The 24,530-nt window shown below is 43.1% G+C and overlaps 1 protein-coding gene across 2 annotated transcripts in view; it reads left to right on the forward strand.

Moving 5' to 3' along the window:
- The first annotated feature begins 209 nt into the window (after positions 1-209).
- The window catches only part of BCHE (butyrylcholinesterase), a 133,736-nt gene continuing 109,415 nt past the window's right edge, over positions 210-24,530 (forward strand). The window contains exon 1 of one of the 2 annotated variants that reach the window (XM_077488038.1): positions 210-349. The gene's annotated coding sequence lies outside the window, so the exon portion shown is untranslated. Of the gene's footprint in view, positions 350-2,935; positions 3,064-24,530 lie in introns of those variants that run through there. The other variant, XM_077488039.1, reaches the window with a different exon arrangement.

Below are 24,530 nucleotides of genomic sequence, written 5' to 3' on the forward strand. Positions count from 1 at the left end.
TTTATTAATTTATTATTGTTCAATCTCTCTGTGTATATGCATATATAGGCATGCCATACCAGGTTTATATATGTTATGCTTTGCCAAAGCATGCATGACAATCTTTGTTTTTGAAGTGACTCTAAAAACAGACATTTAACAAAGTTTTATGCATAAAGCAGATGTCAGATGGTAAAGATCGACTGCTTGCAGATCAAGTTGCTGCTGCCAAGTCTCGCGAGCTTTAATTCAGACACAGTTTCTATTAATGTCCGTACTATCCAATTTACAGAACTGAGGCAGCAGATGTACTTCTAGGCACCGAGCTACTTAAGATCCTCGCTGTTTAAAACTTTGTAATTTTACTCGGGTAAGTGTCTCAATAATTCTGTGTTTCAGTGCTTTTAATCCATGTTAATTTGCACTTTCTATTAGTTCTGATATTGCAGACTGAATTAAAACAGTTTTGGTACTTATACACATACAATACAGATTGTCCTATTCCCAAATGCATCCTGAGTAGATACCAGAGATTAATGCTTAAATAGATACCACTGCTGAATTTGCTGTCTGATAGCAATCATATGGTTTGTGTTCTTCATTTGTCTTTATTTTATTTATGCAAATGTGTTATTAGTTGTGTGTAAAAAAAAATAAAAAAATATATCACGTGGATATGTAATGAATAACTGTATGCTTCTTCTCAGTTGAGAAGCACGTTTAAGCCTATTTAGTACATATATTTAAAATAACTACAGTAACATTGCTACATATATTACTAAATAAATTATATTTCTAACAAAATAAAGACAGAAAGACTGATATATGCACATATATTCTCTTGCACACTTACATTTTTAATAAAATAATGCTTTGTCCCCTACATGATAAGTTTGCTTTGTCAAAATGTTCATTTTCTCCAAAAATGCTATTTTTTTTTTATTTAAAAACTAGAGCTGTCAAATGGAATTAATCAATGTGGTCACATGCTGCAACTCGGCTACTATTAAAAAACGTCCTACATTTTGTTATCTATTGCTATGGTATTAGTTCACCAGTTTTTACACCATAAGCTATTAGTACTCAGCAAAGCACTGAAGTGTAAGGATTTGTTATAGCACTCATACTCAAGCATATTACCATAATTGGCTTTATTTATGTTGACTCTGCTCTATTGTTACACACAGTCCTAGAAAAAAATGCTGGTAAAAATAAATGAACAACTGCATATTCACATCGCTGTGTTTTATTCTAGCAAGGGGAGTGAAAACTGAAATAAAAAGTAGGAAATTATTATTACTTAATCTCAGATGTACTTTGCATTTGCAGACTAACAACGTTCTTTTGTTAACCAATTAACATGTGCTAAGAATAGGCGTATTGTTATGGTAGTACAAAACTAGACCCTCAGTACAGCTTTGTTTTTTTATTTTTACAAACAGCGGTTTATTACCATCCTTTCTGTTTTAGGCACTTGTTAAGCTTTACTAATTCCTTCTCTATTATGTAAAAACTTTTGAACTATTATAGCAGGAGTGATAGGATTAGTGCATCTAATATTAGCATAAATAAAGGTATTAATATGTTAAGGTCACATAAGGGGAATTATGCATGATAGGTTCTCGGCATCAAGACAATACAAGGGATTATAGACTTATAAATAATGGCAGATAATGATTTCCCTGCCTATAAATACAGTACAATGCTCAATGCAATTTGTTGTTATCTTGATTTTAACAAGCACTGAAAGATTTTTTTTTTTTACAGGAATAATTAGCAGATACAATATAAAATCTCTAGCACATTGCAATATTTGAATACCACAAGCACATGTGAACACACACAAACACACATACACACACACACACACACACACACATGCACACACACACAAACTCTTGAAATAATGCAGAAACAAATGGGGATGTGCACAGAAGATCACTACAAGCAGTCAGGATTTCCCTTTAGTGTAGTATTATCAGTGAATGGAAATTGCAGGTTAGTTGCTAATGGTTACCACACTTTTCATATTGCTCAATTTCCTATTGAAAAATATTGTGTATTAATAGATATGAGTATACACTAACTAAAGACATACCCCACTTCTAAATACACAATGGGGTTTATTTACTAAAGCTAGAAAGTGTAAAATCAGGCTCACTTCTGCATAGAAACCAATGAGCTTCCAGGTTTTATTATCAAAGCTTAATTGAACAAGCTGGGGTTAGACGCTCATTGATTTCTATGCAGATATGAGCCTGATTTTGCACTTTCGAGCTGTAGTAAATAAACCCCATTGTGTACTTGAAAGTGGGGTATGCCTGTATAGTGTCCACAAACATATACTGTTTCCAGGTTCACTAGGTACTTGTGCGCAAAATTTAACCAAGAAGAAAGTTGTAAGGTGCACTAAAATACCAGTATACCATGATAAAACATGTCACACATTCAGATCCCCTAGTACTAACATATTTAAACAATGAACCCTTGGGTTGCTCAAGAGCTTAGTAAATAAGGGAAAGCGCTGATGATTTCCATCATCCAATCATATGCAAGCAAAAATGTTAGTTTTTTATTTCTCTTGCATGTGATTGAAGCTTCACCTCATTTACTAAGATCTGGATCACCTGCACTTGCAAAGTGCACAGCCAAATAGCCTTTAGTAAATTAACCACATAGTGTTTTAATTACTATGCATAATTTGTTTTCATTTTAAATTATTATTTTTTATTCACTTAAGGTTGTCAGTTTATGTTCTCTTCTGTATCCAAAATTCACTTCACAAAGATTTATATAGTTTTTTAAAGCCTTAAAGCTTTGCACCTGTTTATCCCTAGTCCGAATAAATTTTTCTCTGTGTCATGCTGCTTCTTTTCCTCCAAATTCCAGTGCTCTTTGCTGGCAGAGCTGAGCAGCAGTCACACCCCTCAGCACAAGGCTTGTCAAATAGACTTGAATTGTAGAGCAAGGGGAACTGTCTGGTCAGTTCTGCGTGGATTACTGAGAGCAGTGGATCTTTTATGGTGCCCAAATCATATTAAGACACCTTGCACAGTTGAAAATTTATATATCTGAAACGCAGAGGTGAGACTATAAAAATGGAGGTATATAGTATATTGTGTATTTACCTGCATATCTATCTATGTTACTTCAATAGAGGTATAATATACCACTACCCTTTGATTTGCAATAACTATGACATTTTAAGAAATGTATATTGAGAAGAACAGAAAAGTGATTTACGTGTGAGGTGTAGATGAAATAGTGCATTTTTAGATAAAATATTTCATCACAAAAAATTAAAATGTACTATTCAATGGGGAAAACAATTCTACCAAATGTAATTTTATGGTATGTGAGTTGAATGTTTTGAGGATACAGTTATTATGTGATAAATTAACAAACACAGTAATATGACTCATACAGCTTAGTCGTTTGACGCTAAAAAAACAAGACTACAGGGTATATGATATAAGGGACAAAGCATTTGTTAATCTCAAGGGTAAATTTGAAACTTTTTCACATTAATAAATCAGTGATGCTAATTAAATATGTGTTTGCCACTTCCATTCTGGGGTTTGACTTTGCAAGTTTGCCTTTCTCATAATTTGAAGGGATTTTACCAGGGAAAACTTCTATAAATGCAGTTTCGTAATAAACACTAGAGACGAAATAACATATGCAGAAAAAACATACCAGACTGCTTGTTTGTTCCAGAATAGAAACACCAGTTCAGCATTACAGTGAGAAAGATGACTACCCGGGAGCCACAGTGCAGTTCCCTAAAAAGCATCTTAGACAGGTATCCTGATTACTGATAAATCCCCCTTAAAGTGGTAGAAAAATGTCCCCCCAAAAAAATGTCCCCCCCCCTGCAAGTTAATTTCATAATGTGCTAGTATGCACAGACTTTCCTTAAAAAGAAGCCTCCGGCAGCGTACTGTCACCACTGATAGGGCTTCCTTCTAGGTTTTTGGGTTCCAACCATTTGAATAGCCGAGCTGTGATTATGTTACTCCCACGCATGCGCACAGGAGCCATGATCACAGCACTGCACTCTGGAGGGATGACATGCTGTCCCTTTAGAGCGCAGTGCACATGCGCCAATGCATGTATAGGAGATATTCCTTGTACCTACAGGTAAGCTTTATTATAAGAATGCCTATAGGTACAAGTGAGCAAGAGGTGTTTACTACTGCTTTAAGTATTATTCCACAATATACCATCTAATGCATGTTAATAGGTAATTTTATATTAAAGACTCCATATATATATATATATATATATATATATATATATATATATATATATATATATATATAGCGATACCCTCACTTAAGAGGGCCACAAGTTTGGTTTGGGTCCTGAGCACAGCTCCGCCAACCCCCCGGCAATCTGCACTACCCACTTTGGCACAGTTAGTATCTAGCAATACACATTAAATCACTTATACTCTAAATATGTGTGTGTGCGTGGGTGGATAACTCAAGCTCATAGACAATCCTTGAAAGTATATAACTGACTTTACTTATTGTTTTTATAAAAGGAATAACATGAATCAAACATTTGGATTGCAACACATAATCAGGTCCCTGCAGTAACCAGTAATAAAGATAAACAGAGTAATCAGCATAATAAAGTATTGCTATGCAACTCTAACGCTGCCCTTTTTCAGCTACTTCCCTGCATGGGTAAACTAACACCCAACACTATCTACCTATGCAGTCAGGCCTGACTGATCTAGATGGAAGTCCAGTGAAACAATATTCGCTAGCAATCTTTCGGTGGTGCACTTGAAGAACAACTTTGTAATCCAAACGAATAATAAAGATAAAGCATCTGTCTTTAAACAGCTCTCACCACCCGGACAAGTCCAAGTCCGGTTTCTCTGCCTTTTCGTCTAGGAACAGGAATCCACCAACCTCCGAGTCTTCAATCCTTCTGGTGTACTGCAGCAAAGATGAGAAAATGTCTCTCAGGTGCAGCTAAGCTGGCAGAGGGCTCTTTGGAAAAGAGCACAAGGCCCAGGCTTTAGGCCTTGTGCCTTCAGCAGTTCAGCACAGACCTCCTCTTGCTAGGAGAGAGGGGGGTGTCCAAAGAGAGCGAACTAGGCCTCTCCCCCTCCTTATATGCCCTCCCCCATAAGTCTCTGGGGCATAACTCAAAACATCCTGGGAACCAGCGGGGTTCTGGGAACAGTAGTTTTATAGTCCTTAAAGAGACCCCACTACATATATATATATATATATATATATATATATATATATATATATATATATATATATATATATATATATATATATATATATATATATATATATCCTTTATTTTATTATTGTTTTTATTTTTGTCCTTTAAGGAGATTCCCCCTGCCTGATATCCTGTCCTTATGAGATCAAAATAAGAAAGGGAGATTGTCACCTAAAAAGGAAGGAGCAGACAACAATAAAACATCTGTTTTATTGTTGTCTGCTCCTAACTATTCCCCACCATACTGAAAATGTGTTGTTTTTTGTTTTTGTGTGCTCCTGCTTAACCACTTCAGCCCCGGACCATTTTGCTGGCTTAAGACCAGACCACTTTTTGCGATTCGGCACTGCGTCACTTTAACTGACAATTGCGCGGTCATGCGATGTGGCTCCCAAACAAAATTGACGTCCTTTTTTTCCCACAAATAGAGCTTTCTTGGTGCTGGTGGTATGTGATCACCCCTGCAGTTTTTATATTTTGCGCTATAAACAAAAATAGAGCGACAATTTTGAAAAAATGCATTATTTTTTACTTTTTGTTATAATAAATATCCCCAAAAATATATAATTTTTTTTTCCCTCAGTTTAGGCCGATACGTATTCTTCTACATATTTTTCGTAAAAAAAAATCGCAATAAGCGATTATTGATTGGTTTGCGCAAAAGTTATAGCGTTTACAAAATAGGGGATAGTTTTATGGCATTTTTATTAATAATTCTTTTTACCAGTAATGGCGGCGATCAGCGATTTTTATTGTGACTGCGACATTATGGCAGACACATCGGACATTTTTGACACATTTTTGGGACCATTGACATTTATACAGCAATCACTGCTATACAAATGCAGTGATTCCTGTGTAAATGACACTGGCAGTGAAGGGGTTAACCAGTAGATGGCAGTGTAGGGGTTAAGTGTTCCTAGGGGCATGTTACTAACTGTTGGGGGCTGGGCTTTATTTTAGTGAACACTGATCTCTGCTCCAATCACATGGAGCAGAGACCAGCATCACTTGTTGCTTGGCAGAACTGGGAGATGCTGTTTACAACAGCATCTCCTAGTTCAGCCGCCCCATGAGACGATCGTGGGTATTCCCGCGACGATCGAGTTCGCGGACCCAAGACCGGACTCACGGGGGTCCGGATGGCAGGGCGGAAAATTTAAAGAGACGTACAGGTATGTCCATTTGCATGCCTGTGCCATTCTGCCGACGTACATCGGCGTGCGCCGGTCGGAAAGTGGTTAAAAACAATTCTCAACACATCCCACTCTGACAGCAATGTTTCTAAGCCCTTGTACACACGGTCAGAGATTCCGACAACCAAATCCATCGGAGTAATTCCGACGGATTAATTCCGGAAGAGGTCCGGAAGTGATGTTGTATACACATGGTCGGACTAAGTTCTTGGAAAATCCGATTGTATATAACGTGATGACGTTATTTTGTTACGACGGGACTACGTTCAGGCTAGTAGCCAATAGCTTTGGTCTAGGAATTTGATCTGAGCATGCGTGGCACTTTGTCCGTCGGAGTAGGCTACACATGATCGGAGTATGCCCGATAGGAGCATTTTGTCGGAAAATTTTACCGGCAAGTTGGAAAACTTGGTCCGTCGGATATTCAAATGGAAACAGTCCAATGCAGACCACACACAGTCGGAATATCCGACAAAACGGTCCGATAGGACTCATTCCATCTGAATCTCCGCCCGTGTGTACAAGGGCTAAGTAGTAATGAACTAAGTATTGTTACTAAGTAGTGATGAGCTGAACTGTCCTGGATGTGGTTTGAGCAGAGTTTGCTTAATTTCAAAGAATTTTGGATGCCAAACCTGAACCACAATAACATCTATGGGATCTGAAACTGCCAAATTAAAAATGGCAATTTCCTAGGTTACCAGGCAAGGGTGTGTAAAAAAAATAGTACTTGGGATCTCTGTCCTGGGGAATATATACCAATGCAAATGCAATATATATATATATATATATATATATATATATATATATATATATATATATATATATATATATATATATATATATATATATATATATATATATATATATATATATATATAGAGAGAGAGAGAGAGATATATAGATATACATACATATATATATATATATATATATATATATATATATATATATATATATATATATATACACAATATATACACACAGTATCTCACAAAAGTGAGTACACCCCTCACAGTTTTGTAAATATTTTATTATATGTTTTCATGTGATAACACTGTAGAAATGACACTTTGCTACAATGTAAAGTAGTGGGTGTACAACTTGTGTAACAGTGTAAATTTGCTGTCCCCTCAAAATAACTCAACACACAGCCATTAATGTCTAAACTGCTGGCAACAAAAGTGAGTACACCCCTATGTGAAAATGTCCAAATTTGGCCTAATTAGCTATTTTCCCTCCGCGGTGTCATATAACTCATTAGTGTTACAAGGTCTCAGGTGTGAATGGAGAACAGGTGTCTCACGCTCTTATACCGGTCACTGGAAGTTCAATATGGCACCTCATGGCAAAGAACTCTCAGAGGATCTAAAAAAAAAAGAATTGTTGCTCTACATAAAGATTGCATAGGCCAGTGATGGCGAACCTTGGCACCCCAGATGTTTTGGAACTACATTTCCCATAATGCTTATGCCCTCTGCAGTGTAGTGGAGCATCATGGGAAATGTAGTTTCAAAACATCTGGGTGCCAGGGTTCGCCATCACTGGCCTAGGCTATAAGAAGATTGAGAAGTCCCTGAAAATTAGCTGCAGCATGATGGCCAAGACCAGAGAGCAGTTTAACAGGACAGGTTCCACTCAAAACAGGCCTCACAATGATCAACCAAAGAAGTTGAGTGCACCTGCTCTGCGTCATATTCAGAGATTGTCTTTGGGAAATAGACATATGAGTGCTGCCAGCATTGCTACAGAGGTTGAAGGGGTGGGGGGGTCAGCCAGCCAGTGCTCGGACCAGATGCCGTACACTGCATCAAATTGGTCTGCATGGCTGTCATCCCAGAAGGAAGCCTCTTCTAAAGATGATGCATAAGCAAGCCTGCAAACAGTTTGCTGAAGACAAGCAGACTAAGGACATGAATTACTGGAACCATGCTCTGTGGTCTGATGAGACCAAGATAAATTTATTTGGTTCAGATGGCGTCAAGCATGTGTCGGCAACCATATGAGGAGTACAAAGTGTAGGAGTGTCATGGTCTGGGGCTGCATGAGTGCTACCAGCACTGGGAGCTACAGTTCATTGAGGGAACCATGAATGCCAACATGTACTGTGACATACTGAAGCAGAGCATGATACCCTCCCTTTGGAAACTGGGCCACAGGGCAGTATTCCAGCATGATAACAACCCCAATACGACCATTGCCTTGCTAAAGAAGCTGAGGGTAAAGGTAATGGACTGGCCAAGTATTTCGCCAGACCTAAGCAGTTTAGACATTAATGGCTATGTGTTGAGTTATTTTAAGGGGACAGAAAATTTTCACTGTTATACAAGATGTACACTCACTACTTTACATTGTAGCAAAGTGTCATTTCTTTAGAGCCGGTTCACACAGGGGCGACTCAGATCCGACTTCAAGTCGCCCCAAGTCACTTCAGGTCGCACAACATGTAGAAATCAATGTAAGTGAATGAGAGCTGTCTTAATGCACACTACTGAAGTCGCTCCGACTTCAGAAAAGGTTCCTGTACTACTTCAATCCGACTTGTAGGCGACTGGTATCCATTGATTTCAATGGAGGTTGCCTCCAAGTCGGATCTCCGTCTATACGGAGGCGACTCTCAGAGAATTATCAGCTCTCAAAAGGAGTTCCCCCTGAGAGCTCATTCTCTGATTGGCCACGGCAAGTCGCCTGGCCTGGGGCGACTTAAAGTAGTGTTGTAAGTCATGTCCAAGTCTGTCCAAGTCACGTCCAAGTCGCGTCCAAGTCGCATCCAAGTCGCATCCAAGTCGCGTCCAAGTCGTGTCCAAGTCGCGTCCAAGTCACGTCCAAGTTGCCTCCAAAAGTCATGTTGAAAGTCATGTTGCCCCGTGTGAACAGAGCCTTAGTGTTGTGACATGAAAAGATATAATATAATATAATATTTACAAAAATGTGAGCGGTATATTCACTTTTGTGAGATATTGTATATATATATATATATATATATATATATATATATATATATATATATATATATATATATATATATAGGATTTACATCAATTTAGCCAGCAAAACATCGCACAGAATCCTCCAAGGGTTTGCTATGTATTTTAGGGGCCTTTTGGACTTTGGTTTGTGTGCTTTCTTTTATTAAAGAGAAATCATTTGCTGAAAATTTAAACTATCATGTTTTTTCTTTGTAGCTGTCATTTTCTACCCCCCCCCCCCCCCCAAAAAAAAGTCCATAACAAACTCTTTGAGTCTGGTACAGTTTTTAAGAGAGACACCACATAAGAAAGATAAAAAAGCATGAGGTCCCCCTGAAAATCCATACCAGACCCTTAGTCCGAGCATGTAGTGGACAGGAAAGGAGGGCAATCATGTGCTCAGTCATTGTGCCCCCCCTGCGCAGTGGTTGTGGGGGTCAGCAGGTGGGGGACTTATCAGAATTTGGAAGGTACCTTAAGAATAAAGGGGTCCAGATACCACCCCCTCCCGTGTGAATTAGTATGGGATGCATAGTACTCCAACTCATTCACAAAAAAAGGGCGGTAACCTAAAAATAAAGACACCCAAACATCTGACATGCCCCTTATTAAAAAAAAAATGTGGGGGCGGCGTGGCCTGACTGCGGAGCTTCATGGACGTGTGAGCCCAGAGCTCCGAGCGAACCGGGACTACAGCGGCTTATAGCGACTCAGCTCAACGGCCCTCTGCCTCGTTATAGCAGCGGGACTCACCACAGCACTGTCCACTATGTCGGGGAGACGTCGCCAGCACCGCAAACCGCAACGTTTGACCGATTTCTATCCGCTCAGCGGGAGAGAGGTGGAGCAAGATGGCGCCGAGGCCTACACAGTGAGGAGACCGGCACCTAAACACAAACCGACGGCGAAAGGTACATCTCTCTTAAATACAGACTTAGATGAGGAGAAATCCGCCTCCCCCTCCACCCCATCCTCCCGCAGCCCGGTTAAAGCTAAACCCAGACTAGATGAGGATGGATTGAGCCCGGCGGCGAGCCAGGCCTCGGATTCGGGGAAGGACACTAGAGATTTACCTGAACCTATTGAGACATTTCCTACACAAAACCAGCCTGTGTTGGACACAGTTTTAAAGGATATGTTACTATCCTTGCGCAGCACATTGCAATCTGATATGGCTAAGCACATGCACAGATTCCACACGGATATCCTAGCATTGGGAAACAGGGTGGATCATGTGGAAGCAAAAATGGAGGAATTTGCAGGCACTATCAACGATTTGGTAGATGCTCATGATGAGCGGGAAACTGACATGGAATGGGTTAAAGCAAAGATGGCGGACATGGAGGACAGATCCAGGAGGAACAACCTTAAAATAAGGGACATCCCTGAATCAGTACAACAGTCGGACCTCACCCTATATGTCGCCAACATGTTCAAAGCCTTGCTCCCTGATCTCAGCGACTTAGACGTTACTATTGATAGGATCCATCGCCTACCAAAACCATCCCACCTATCGGAACAAGTGCCTATGGATGTTCTTATGAGATTGCACTTTTTCCACGTAAAGGAGCGGCTGATGATACTTATGAGGAAACAAGAGTCGCTCCCTCCACAATATCACCGATTGCAATTTTTCAGTGACTTGTCGCAATATACTCTGCAAAAGAGGAAAAACCTCAACACAGTGACAAAGATTCTGCGCAACCACAAGATCTTGTACAGGTGGGGTTATCCTACTAAGCTCTCTATCACCAAAGATAATCAATCCTTTACCATCACATCCCTGGAAAAAGGGATCGATTTGCTTAGAGAATGGGGCATTTTGACGGAGGAAGATGAGAAGGGCTCCACCACTAGCAGTCCACATGGCCTCCCACAGGAAGGGAGACGAGTCACCGCTAAAAATGCTACTTCACACAACTGAAGCGGGCCAAACAGCTTTATCACTTTTACTATCAGTCCCGGTCCAGGACTGCTTTTGTACCAGAACTGAACTCACCCCCCCAGCACGAGTTCGGCCTCGTGCTGCTAAAAGGTTCATCACCTTCCCCAAGGATGGACCGCAGTGACTTGGAAACACCTCGTACCATCCGGGGACTTTCCCACCTGCTGCATTTATGCTCTCCCTTTTGTTTGTTCAACTTTTTTTTTCTTCTTTCATTTTCTTCCTATTTTCCTATTCTTCCTCTGAGGTACCTGACTGATGCGATTCGGTCCCGACTTTTGAACTCCCTCGATCCACGGACCTGCCTTCCTCTTCGATACATGAGAGACTTGTTTGATGAGTCGACGCTTCCTGCGTTTCCCTGAGTGCCCTATTTTGTGAGTATTGACGCTATGACACTGAGACCCGGCAGGATCAAATCATCATATTTCCCAACCAAGTATGCCACTTAACATCCTCTCACTTAACACCAAGGGTCTGAATCACCCTGTGAAGCGTAAATCTCTGTGGAGAGAGGCATCCATGTATAATAGGGACATTGTGTGTGCGCAGGAAACTCATTTCTGTAAGCAGGCACCACCCAAATGCACGCACAAACGGTTTCCCTTTATATTCACTGCAAATGCGGACACAAAGACCAAGGGTGTTTTAGTGGCTATCAGAGATACGGTGGCCTTTAAACTAATTGAGCAGATATCAGACTCACTGGGTAGATACTTAATACTGATTTGTGAATTGAATTCTACTGTATACACTCTAGTGAATGTCTATTCCCCCAACAGTAGACAGGTGCATTTTTTTAACAGGTTGATGAAACGGGTTAACTCTTGCAAGCAGGGTCGGTTGCTTATATGTGGCGATTTCAATATCACTCTAGATCCTCAGATGGACTCCACTTCTAATGTTTCTAGAACCCAACCTTCCTTATCACAGTCTGTCCACGGACAGGGGTTATATGACGCCTGGCGTTGTTTACACGCCAATGAAAAGGATTATACTTTTTTTTCCCCACCACATGGAGTTTACACAAGAATTGATTTTTTTTTGGTGGATCAACAGCTACTTTTACAGACAGCTTCGGCTGGTGTGAACTCGATAACGTGGTCGGATCATGCGCCGATAACCCTGTCCGTGGCAGACTCGTATAAGCCGGGTACAGCACCGGTTTGGCGATTGAACACCTTTCTATTGCAACAACCAGAATTGAAGGAAAAATTAAGCACACATTTACTGAATTTTCTAAGCGATAATGTAGGGTCAGTGACTGATCCAGGTGTTTTATGGAATGCTCAAAAAGCATATATGAGGGGTATATTTATTCAGCTGGGAGCGGGGGTCCGGAGGAGGAGGCAGCAAAAACTTAACGCGTTACTCAAAGAGATAAAGGACCTGGAAACGCAAAATAAAACTCAATTTTCCCACTCTAACTCCCAAAAGTTGTCTATACTCAGGTCTGACCTTAGAATACACTTACTGGAAAACTTTGAAAAAGCATCTAAACGACTCAAAATGACTTATTATTCCACAGGCAATAAGGCGGGGAAGTTGCTAGCGCACACTATCCGAGGGCATAGATACAAACATAGAATTCAATTCATTCTACACCCCAATACTAATCAGAAACTTTATCACCCACAACAGATAGCTGACGCCTTTAGCTGTTACTACAGTAGCTTGTACAACTTGAAGGACGACCCACTGACTACTCAACCTACATCGGAGACTATCGAACAATTTCTGTCAGGTTTACCGATACCCAAATTGACAGCGGACCAGTTTCAATACTTAAATGCCCCGTTCACATTAGCGGAAGTGCAACAGGCTATTAAGTTGCTTCCGATCAATAAGTCACCGGGCCCAGACGGCTTTAGTGGGGAATATTATAAAGCATTTACAGCTACACTGTCACCTCTATTGCTCCAGGTTTTCCAATCCGCTGCTGCATCGTCCTCCTTTCCTCGGGAAATGTTGGAGGCCTTGATTGTCGCGCTGCCAAAACCGGGGAAGGAGCCCACCTCTCCGGCAAACTTTAGACCAATATCATTATTGAATACTGACATTAAGCTTTATGCTAAAATGATAGCTTTACGATTGATTGACATACTACCCACGATTATACACCCGGATCAAACCGGATTTACCAAGCACAGACAAACCTCAGATGCCACGCGCCGCATGATAAATGTTATCCACCTTGCGCGGACGCAGCGAAGGCCTTCTCTGCTCCTGTCTCTGGACGCGGAGAAGGCCTTCGATAGGGTGCACTGGCTCTATATGACCAAGGTGCTGGAGTCCTTTGGTTTCTCTGATTTAGCTTTATCCACGATTCTAGCCCTGTACTCGGAACCCTCAGCCAGGGTTTACACATCAGGCATCCTCTCGACCCCATTTAAAATATCGAATGGTACCAGGCAGGGGTGCCCTCTGTCACCTCTAATATTTAATTTATTGATGGAACCCTTAGCTATTGCTATTAGAACCCACCCGACTATTAAGGGCTTCCCTCTTGGTAACCAGACGCACTCTATTAGCTTGTTTGCGGATGATGTAGTTGTAATCATGACAGAGGTGGGCCCCTCCCTGGCGGCAGCGCATGCTACTTTGAAATTGTTCGGACAAGTGTCCTACTATAAGGTGAACGCTAATAAGTCTTATATCCTAGGATTGGGTATTGATAATTATACTAGCAGCAAGCTCAGGGCTCAATTTCCTTACGTCTGGAGCGCCAGGGGAATGAAATATCTTGGAGTCACTTTGACTGATAATTCGGGAAAGCTGGTCGAAGCTAATTACACGCCATTTTTGAATGAACTTCCCCTGAAGCTCCAGACAATCAGCAAGTTGGAAATGACATGGTCCGGCCGATTAGCGGCCTTCAAAATGATGGTACTCCCCCAGTTCATTTATTTATTTAGGGCTCTGCCCATCCCAGTGCCGAGCGCCTTTTTCCGCACAGCACAAGCTAAATTGAATGCTTTCCTATGGCAGGGGAAAAGGGCGAGATGTGCTTTCCACAAACTGCTTAAAGCCAGGCTGACTGGGGGAGTGGGACATGTGCTTATCCAGGATTATTACGCCACAGCAGTTCTAGCTCAATTGAAATACTGGTTTCTAGAGGACCATGTCCCCCGTTGGAGGGACATGGAATCATACCAATCTCCTAATGGAAGGCTGTGCGACTTACTTATGTCTAGCAGATTCATGCAACGCTTCCCGTCACACTTGCCACCCACTGTCAAGGCAACATTACAGACGTGGAATTTCTTTCTTAAGGATTCCTCAACTACAACCCCGGTCAGAGTCGTACGGCATTCCATTACGAGCTTACAAATATTGATCCCGAATTTACACATTGCCCATTGGGTGCCCAGGGGAATCGCCTTGGTGGATGATTTGAAAGTTGGGCCTGCCCTTAAAACTTTTCGCACTCTCCAGATTGAATACGCTTTGCAGCCGAGGGATCACTATGCATATGCCCAAATCGCGCACTTATTGCAGAACGTTGGGGACATGTCTACTGCTATCCCTCAGCAAGTTTATGCTTACCTCCATAATTCAAAGACCTCCATTCGAGGTATCTCTCTATTCTATGGTTCCTTACACCAGAAGAAGGTCTTTCTTAAATCCCCCTCTATGAGAACTTGGGAATTAGACTTACAAGAGCATTGGACCATCGAACAATGGCAGACCGCTATAGCGTCTGTTTATAGAGCCACTAAAAGCGTAAATCTATGGGAATTGTACCAGAAAATCTTGTTGCGGTGGTATCTAACGCCCACAAGATTGGCTGGGTTCGACCCGAGCAGGTCGCCTCTTTGTTGGCGACAGTGCGGGCAGAGGGGATCCCTACAACATATTCTATGGGCCCGCCCAAAACTAACTAAATTCTGGAGGGATGTTTTTGAAATTATAAGTGGCGTCTTAAGTACACACAGGAGGGGCGATCCGGGTCTTGCACTCCTATCCTTAGGTATAGATTCATTCCCCCACTCACATAGACACGTCCTGTCTCAAATTCTACTAGGGGCACGGTTAGAGATAACGAGGAAATGGGCAAACCCAGACCCTCATATTGTAGCGAAAGTAATCGAGACAATTAACTTACATGTTACGTATGAAATTATGTTTCTGGCTTCCCAGAACAGTCTCCAATCTAGAACTCAAATCTGGCGGCCTTGGGTGGAATGGTATAAACAATACAGTAATAGGCGCAATACCGTGTAAATGGAAATGGCAAATGGACCTGGGTACCTACACCTCTTTGATCTCTTTTATCCTCTTTTTCTCTTCATCTCTATTCTTTCTTACTTGTTTTCCTTCTCTTTTCTTTGTTATTTAGCACATTGATGCTGATGCACATTCATGATTACAGATCCGACTGGGATGTTTGAGTATTCTCTAAGAGCTAGTTTGGATATAGGTTGAAGCAAGTCAGAGGTTAAATCTGCTGCTGCTGCCAAATGTTTCACCATTTATTTGCATTTTGCGAGGAGTTATAGGGCGGGTCCTCGGCCTCCGGCTGCAGTGTGATCCCTTTTGGGGCGGTCGGGGGAAGGGGACCCAAAAGGCCTACGATTAACAGAGGCGTGGCTCGGGGTGTGCGCGGAGGCCTCGAGCTTAGCCCAGCACTATTTTATGAAGATTCTCCTAAGTTAATGTTACTATTACTGTCTTACAGATGTTCTTATGTGTAACCTCAGGTTTTATATGTTCTGATTTCTGTCTATAAGTCGGCTGTACTAATATTCGCTGAACAGCATTTGTTATATGCATGTTTCATGTAAACTTTCTTAAAATTTAATAAAAAACTATTGAAAAAAAAAAATAAAAATGGAAATCCTTAAACAATTTCCCTTGTTGTCAATCATGGTGCCTACTACTCATTGACTCCCTAAAAAAAAAAAAAAAACACCACCCAAACATTAGACTTTATTATAAAAATAAAATCCCAAAAAAGTCCTTCATTGTAAATCCATCTTCAATCACGATGCCTAACAACTCATTATTAACCCAATGCACCCCACGCACATGATTGATCCCGATGGTAACACTATCCAAATGACACTAACCAAATGATAACACTAACCAAATGACACTAACCAAATGGTAACACTAACTAAATCAGCTATATAATTGAAGGGACGGGGATAGTGGTGACATCATTACCAGGGGTCACATGTGGGTAGTGATGTCATTGCTTTTCCCACCCCTTTGCTTAAAAGGAGCAGAGATTCCCTGCATCAGTGGTTCCTAGGAATGCCGTGAGTACAACCCTCCAATGGCTTCCTTAGGAACCAGTGACAGCGAGAAGCTGCCATATAAAGAAATGGTAGAAATACCACTTCTATATATGATGCACGATACCAGCAGAACTCACTAAAGTTAGGTTATTTAGTCATTTACTATATAACAAATATAGGGTTAAAAAAGTGACAAAGGCTCTATCGCTACCCCTTCCCTACTGTATCCAAAAATCAATTTGGGCTGTATTTGGGATTTAAACCCCTTACAATTAATGCATGAATAGGAGCAAATTATAAATAAAGAAGCTAACCTTCTCCATTCTACAAGAATGTGCTTTAGTCTGTGTACACGGTGAAGAGCATTTCGGTAACTTCCTGTCTTGTCAGAAAGAGAGACGAACGCTCCTCAAGCTCTAGAAACATCAACAGAATTAAAAGCTTTATAAAAGCTCTCTCTGCCCTCTACTCTGTCCAAAACAATATACATTATATTGGCTGAAGTTGGGCTTTAAAAATTTAAACATATCATAGTATACAAAGCAACTTTGCAAATATACAAATTACTTCTGCCTTTTTCCTAAGTTTTTAGAGATGTCATCACGTGCTCAGGACAGAGCAAACATTGTTCTGTTTACATTTAGGCTGTCTTCTGCTTTCACTGTAACTGCAGAAAAAGACTAATACCAAGGAAGACATCTACCTTACACTTGTCTCAATTCATCTTTTGACTGGTGGGAATGCTACAATGCACTTATGTAATCACTGGGGATTACAGGCCACCACAAGCTAACCGCCCCTGAATAAGTTTGGCTGCAGCATCAGGAAGTACATAGCTTCACGTCTGAGAACAAAGAAGGAATCAGGGATCCTTCCATATGTGTATTTTGGTTTCTACAACTGGGTATCTGGAATCATATGTAATAAGGGATGGACAGGGTTTAGGTAAACTCATAAAGGGTTATATATGTGATATGTGATATACAGGAAATACATGTGTTCAATGCAGTAAAGAGATTATAATATATCTCTTCTGGCAGTGAACACTTTGAAACTTCTAAAGAAGCATAGAACGTTGGCTTAGGCAAGTGTTCATCTTGCAAAAGTTAATGATCATATTAACAGCATGAACCTATGTTCATTATGAATACTCAATCGTGTGTGAGGGCAATTTAAAAAACACAGCTAAACACTTCCGGTTCCGGCGCCGCATGGAGTAGCTGTCCTCTCTCACAGCTCCCGCAAACTGGCCTCTAAATCGGCTACAAATCCGGCGATTTCGCCCGCTCCACCGGCCAGCTTACTTCCCCACGCCACCAGCTCCAGGATGGACCGGATCGTGGAAAAAACCGGGCCGCGTTCGTACGCGGCCGCCACCGCGCGGCAGGCCGCACCGCAAATTGAGGCCCCGGCTTCGGCCTACACCGCTCCGGCCACCGCTCCGGCCTGCGCGGCCTATCCGGAGGAGACAGCGCCAGACATGGAGGTAGGAGACCCCACACAAGGCCAGACAGCCTCCAAGGCACCCTCTTCCCTACAATCTCCAGCCTCCACACATGTACCTGGGCCTGTGGCGCCTGTTGCCATGCTGCAATCTCTGCCATCCCCACCGCTGCAGGATCAACAGACAGAACTTCTGGAACAAGCTGTTGCTGCTCTCCTCTCCCCTATGATAGCTGCCTCTGTTGAAAAAGCTGTCACCCTAGGCATGCATACATTTCAAGCCTAGCTCGGGGAACATGCTTCCAGACTCAATGAGGCTGAAAATCGCATCTCTACTTTAGAAGAAGAATTATACCAAACGCAGTCCCTGGAACAAGCCCAAGACAGAACCAACAAATATATTTTGGAAAAGCTCGATGACCTCGAGAATAGGTCCAGGAGGAGCAACCTGCGTTTTGTGGGTATCCCCGAGTCGCTTCACCAATCCGCTTTGTCAGACCTGTGTGCAAGCCGCATCCCGGAGGCTCTGGGTCTGGGGGGACCCTTCACCGTGGAACGAGCACATCGTGTGGGGGCGCCCAACTCGGATCGCAAATCCCCGCGCCCGATAATTGCCAAATACCTGAATTATTCAGACAAAGCCTCCATTCTGCAGCAGTATCGCCAGTCAAGATCACTCCAGATCGACGGGGTCAAAATCCAGATTTTTGCTGACTATTCAGTGGATGTCTCCAAGAAACGGAAGGCCTTTCAACATATCTGCACGGAGCTATTCCAACGGCAGATGAAATTTACTTTGCCATTTCCGGCAATCTTACGGATTAAAGCACCCAACGGAGAACAGCTCTCTTTCCAAGACCCGGACGATGTAACTCGTTTCCTGAAATCGCTATGTTCGGGCCCTCCACTCAGCCCGGCACCCAAAGCGGCTCCAGTTAATAGGGCTCTAGACCAGAGGAGCCCACGGAAGGACTCCCCCAAGCGCTTCAGAGCCTCAGGTCCAGCTCAACACGCTCTGAACCCACGCTGATGGACTCCAGGACCATGTGACCTTTCTTGTCTTCTCTCTCTCTTAGGGACGAAGCTTTGCCTACCACCCGTTCTCCCATGGTAGAAGTGGCTTGTGTTTGAACAATTTCCTCCCGGGCCACTTGCGCTATGCATGCACTCTTCAGGTAATATTTGACCAAGGGCCGTGACCGGCCCCGTGTGCTGCATTGACTGAACCTATGTTTTCTTACATGTCCCATAAGCTTTCGGCTTCTGGTTGTTCTATTGTAACTGTTTTCCCTCAATGTTTGTGTTTTTTCAGGTTACACACACTTGTTCCCCCTGTGGATTCTTCTGTGCAGACCATCTCACTTCTTTCTGATCCTTGCCTGGGTTGACGGCGTGCAATGCTCCTTCTTTCTAGGGCGGCCGTTTCTATGTCAGTCTGGAGGCCTGGTTCTGGGAGCTGGTCTACACAGTGACCCCCATGCGGAAAAAAGTGAAGTTGATAGTGAGTTGTATTTACTTTCTTTGTTGCTATGCCTGGCACATTTGCCGTTCCCTTCCCCACCCCTTCCTTTTGCCTCTTCCCCCTGCTGCACTTATCTCCAATTTACCCTCCCTACCTTATCAGGGGCCGCGCTGGCCCTATCTGGAGCACAGCTCCTGTTGTTACATGACCCGGGTCCTCCCAACCACATGGTACTATTAATCTCCGTTACTTCACTTAACGCTCCACCATGCTACAAGTAGTCTCGTGGAACGTTAAAGGGCTTCGTTCCCCCAACAAACGTCTGAAGATATTGCGACACCTTAAGAGACTTAAAACGGACGTAGCGCTGTTACAAGAAACCCATCTCTCCTCATCGGACTTTGTTCGGATGAGGAAGCTCTGGGTAGGTGAGGTGGTAGGTTCTGAGGCTGTAGGCCAAAAAGCAGGGGTTCTTATTCTCATCAACAAGAATCTTCCCTGTAAGATCTTATCTACGGACACAGATCAACAGGGCAGACTCCTTACGATTAGGGCCCTCAAAGGGACCAAGGAAATTACAATCTCCAACGTCTATGCCCCCAATAGCCCCACGAAACCCTTTTTCAGCGCATTGACTAATTGGCTTCTGCGCTTCCCCCACCTCCCACACCTGGTGGGGGGCGACTTCAATTCTGTTGCCCACCTGGTGGATGACAAATTCTCATCATTGCGCCCTGTATCTTCCTCGACCGTTACTATTCCCACGAGCCTGGCAATGACTATGGAATCCCTTCACCTGCATGACATTTGGCGACTTCACCACCCGAACGACCGAGAATTTTCCTTTTACTCTTATCCCCACAATGTATTTTCTAGGATTGACTATTTTTTTAGCTCTAATGACCTAATCCCCATCCTTCCAAAAGCGGAAATCCATGACATAGCTATATCAGACCATGCTCCGATCTCAGTGACTCTAGAGACCCCCGACATACACCCTAACCCCAAAATATGGCGTTTCCCCTCCTACTTGCAACACAACGCAGACTTTCAAGCCTAAATGACGAAAGAATGGGCATCCTATACGCAGACGAATGCAATACATGCTGATAGCCCAAACTTGTTCTGGGATGCAGGTAAGGCGTTCCTTAGGGGACGCATTATCTCTTATGCATCCTCGTTCAAGAAGCACGCCCTGTCTCAATACAAAGCCTCCAGTTCCAGATTACATCAGGCCCAGGGAGCACTCTATGCCTTAAACTCCCCCGAAAATCGTGAGGCCTGGCATACAGCCAAGCAGTCCTTTGACACTTGGGCCGAAACCTTGGAAACCACTAAACAAGCTCACTTTGATGCCACCTTACACAAATTTGGCAATAAGGCTGGCAAGCTTCTTGCCAGATTATGCAAGGGACCCTACCGCCCCACGGTTATATCGTCGCTACGCGACCCAGATGGCACAGTCACGACTACTCAGAAGGGCATTAATGCGGCGATGCTTCGCTTTTATTCTACCCTCTATGCGGCGGACCCCATTGGCCGACCCACAGCACGCGACTTCCTCGACGAAGTACAATTGACCCGAGTATCTCCCTCTCAACTCGATTCGCTAAACGCCCCCATTTCCTCCTCGGAGATATCCGATACGATTCGTAAGCTAGCCTCCTCCAAAGCCCCAGGTCCGGATGGCCTATCAGGCGAGTTCTATAAATCTTTAAACTCACTTCTGACCCCGACCCTCACCAATGTCTACCAACATATATGGTCTGGTGGCTCCTATCTCCCTTCTGGCAATCAAGCAATTATTAAATTGTTGGAAAAAAAGGGGAAAGACCCACAAGAGCCTGGGTCATATAGACCCATCTCGCTCCTAAATCTTGATGTCAAAATTCTTTCCAAAATAATAGCTAATAGACTGGCTGACATCATCCCCTCCCTGATCCACTCCGCCCAGTCAGGTTTTGTCAAGGGCAGAACGGCAACTATTAATATCAGGAAGGTGATGATGGCACTAGAACATGCTAGATGTAACCCTACCAGCGATCTAGCTATTATTACTCTAGATGCCGAAAAGGCTTTTGACAATGTTAATTTTGAATGGCTTTCCATGGTGCTGGGGGATATGGGTTTCACTGGACCCTTTCTACACCTGATCAGCTCCATGTACACCTCCCCTGCAGCTAGACTGGTGGCCGCTGGCCTCCTCTCGGACGAGTTCCGGCTACATAAGGGAACCAGACAAGGCTGCCCCCTGTCCCCACTCCTTTTTAACCTGGCCTTGGAGCCGCTTTCCAGATACCTGACATATAAAGCACCGCTACACGGGATCGAAATCGGGTCACACAAATTAAGAACCTCCCTCTTTGCAGACGATGTCTTGATATTTTCCGCCAACCCTTCAGCAGACATGCCCATGATTAAATCCTTATTTGACCGTTTCAGACAGTGCTCGGGACTGCGTATCAACTACTCCAAGAGCAAAATACTCCCCTTGGGATCCCTTCCACCTCCGACATGGGCAAACCACTCCATTTTCAAGGTAGCTAGAACCCATATCACATACTTGGGCATTAAGATAGGGAGGCTCCCCTCATCTCTCTATCACCTGAACTACCCCCCCCCCCCCTCTTTGCCAAAATTACACAGGAATTGGATAACTGGATGGATCTGCCTCTTTCGCTCTTGGGAAGGTGCCACCTGGTAAAAATGGTCAGCTTCGCATGCCTCCTGTATCCCCTTCAGACGATACCCTTGCTCCTTAGACATAAGGATACAAAACTTTTAAACTCAGCAATCTCTAAATTCTTATGGCGAGGCAAGAGACCCCGCATAGCCTTCTCTAAACTTCACCTTCCCAGGAGCGAAGGGGGTATTAACCTTCCCAATCTTAGAATGTATAACTTAGCATGTCTTTTGAGGGTAGGCCTGGACTGGATAACCCAAAAATCCCGCTGCTCAAACTACCCACTGGAAGCTGCAATGACCCACCCTTACTCCCTAGCAGCTCTCCTCCACTGCAAATGGAAACAATTGGATCCGTCACTGCAACATAACCTTTTACTGAGAGACACGGCTATTGCCTAGAGAGAAACACGGAAGAGCCTTAAGCTGTCTCCCTTCATCTCTAGACATCTCCCGATACAGGGTAACCCGAACTTTACCACGGGGCTGGACCGCCAACCCTATGAAGCATGGCGTCAAAAGGGCCTCGACACCTTCTACTCCTTATGTGACCCGGAATCGGGTCGTGCACTCCCCTTCCGCCGGCTGGCCGCCAAATTCTCCTTGCCGGATTCATCCACCTTCCATCATGGCCAATGCCTCAGCTTCTTGCAGAAAACTTGCAGGGTGGAACATGCAAGATTCCAATCCTCTTTCATCTAAGTACTTCTCCGCAAAGACTCTTATGGCATCTCTGATAATTAAAAACCTCTACTACTAAATACAACACCTTCTCTGGAATCATGCTCAGTCTCGAACTGGGCCAAAGATTTTCCAAGTACCGATATTGTGGATAAGATCTTACTCGGACTCCAATCAGTCTATAATCTGGTTCCTAATGAAACTTGGAGGGAAACCCAACTAAAAATTGCACATCGAGCGCACATACCTTTTCTACCCTCCTCACCTTCGCATCAATCCTCTGCTTCTTTGTGCCCTCTATGCCAACATCCTAGACCCTCCCTCACTCACCGCTACTGGTCTTGCTTGGTCATCTCCTCGTTCTGGGATAGGATTTTGACTTTTATCTTCGAGATAACACTCCTGAAGCTCCCCAAGGACCCACTACTCCTCATCTTTGGGTATTGGGACCCCAAACTGCTCCCTTGGTCAGCTACCCCCACACCTCTGGACAAGGAGTGGGCCCTGCTCTGCCTGTTACTCGCTAGGAGAACCATTCTAGCCAACTGGACAACCACGACTAAACCCTCTGTCCCTCAAGTCAACAGGGAACTTATGCACCTCCTCTTTCGGGACAAATTGAATACTAGCCTTCTTCACGCAAAAGCCAAACAACGCTTTCACAACAGATGGGGCTTGTTTATAGCATCTAAACTCACCCCACAGGAACGAGCCCACCTTGAGGACCACTCCTTCATCCATAAGGGACACGCGCCAACGGCGATAGTCGCTGCAACCTAAAACCTTACCAAGCGGGTCTCTGTGCTCCTGACTCTCTCCCCCTCACACGGGGACTCATCACCTTTCATCGACAGCCGGGATCTGTGCAGCACCCCTCCCCCCCCCATATGCAATAAGTCGCACCTGCTCCTGATCACCCCCCCCCCCATAGTTATTTTATTTCATATTCCTTATATGTTTTATTTTACCCTGTAGCTCTCTTTTATAAAACATACCATGCTACCTTATGACCACCAGATCCATCCAGTTGAGGCTTCCCCTTCTCCCTCCTTTGGGGAGAATGGTAAGTTTCCCTTGAGCAATGTACACAATGCTTTGTTACTACCAAACCCTAGGTTATATGACTGCTTTCACTCGATCTTTATACTACAATGAGAACATTTTTCGTCTTTGTATTTTTGTATTATTTGTTATATACCCTTTTTCAATAAAATTTTATTTAAAAAAAAAAAACACAGCTCAATGTTGTTAATTTAGTTTAGCCAGTTTGCAAAATAATTAATCTTAGTATTTTAATAAATTATCCACATCAAATCAAACAAATAGGTGAAGCCAATGTCTTTCTTGTTCTCTCCCATTCTCTTCAGTTACAGTACACCAGACCTTTATCATATTACAATCATAATAAAGGCAAAGGTAAGAGGTCATATTTGTAAAGTTGCTTACTTATATTAGAAGAGTTTAGGTGTTTAAAAATTACATATCTATTTTAATCATTTTTTTACTTTAACCTTTAACCTTAAGCTGTGTAGGGTGTTTTCTCATATAAATACAAAGAATTACCGCTCTAAGGTAATGACTTCTCCCAAAACAGCTGTCTCCACAATCCCACAGGGTGCTGGCTATGTTTGCAACAGGAACTGAAGTAGAAAAGATGTATCTGGATAGCCGCACTCCAAATTA

This window comes from Lithobates pipiens, unplaced genomic scaffold (genome assembly GCF_037356315.1).
Source record: "Lithobates pipiens isolate NorthernLeopardFrog02 unplaced genomic scaffold, aLitPip1_a1.2 Scaffold_18, whole genome shotgun sequence".
Classification (NCBI taxonomy): Eukaryota; Metazoa; Chordata; class Amphibia; order Anura; family Ranidae; genus Lithobates; species Lithobates pipiens.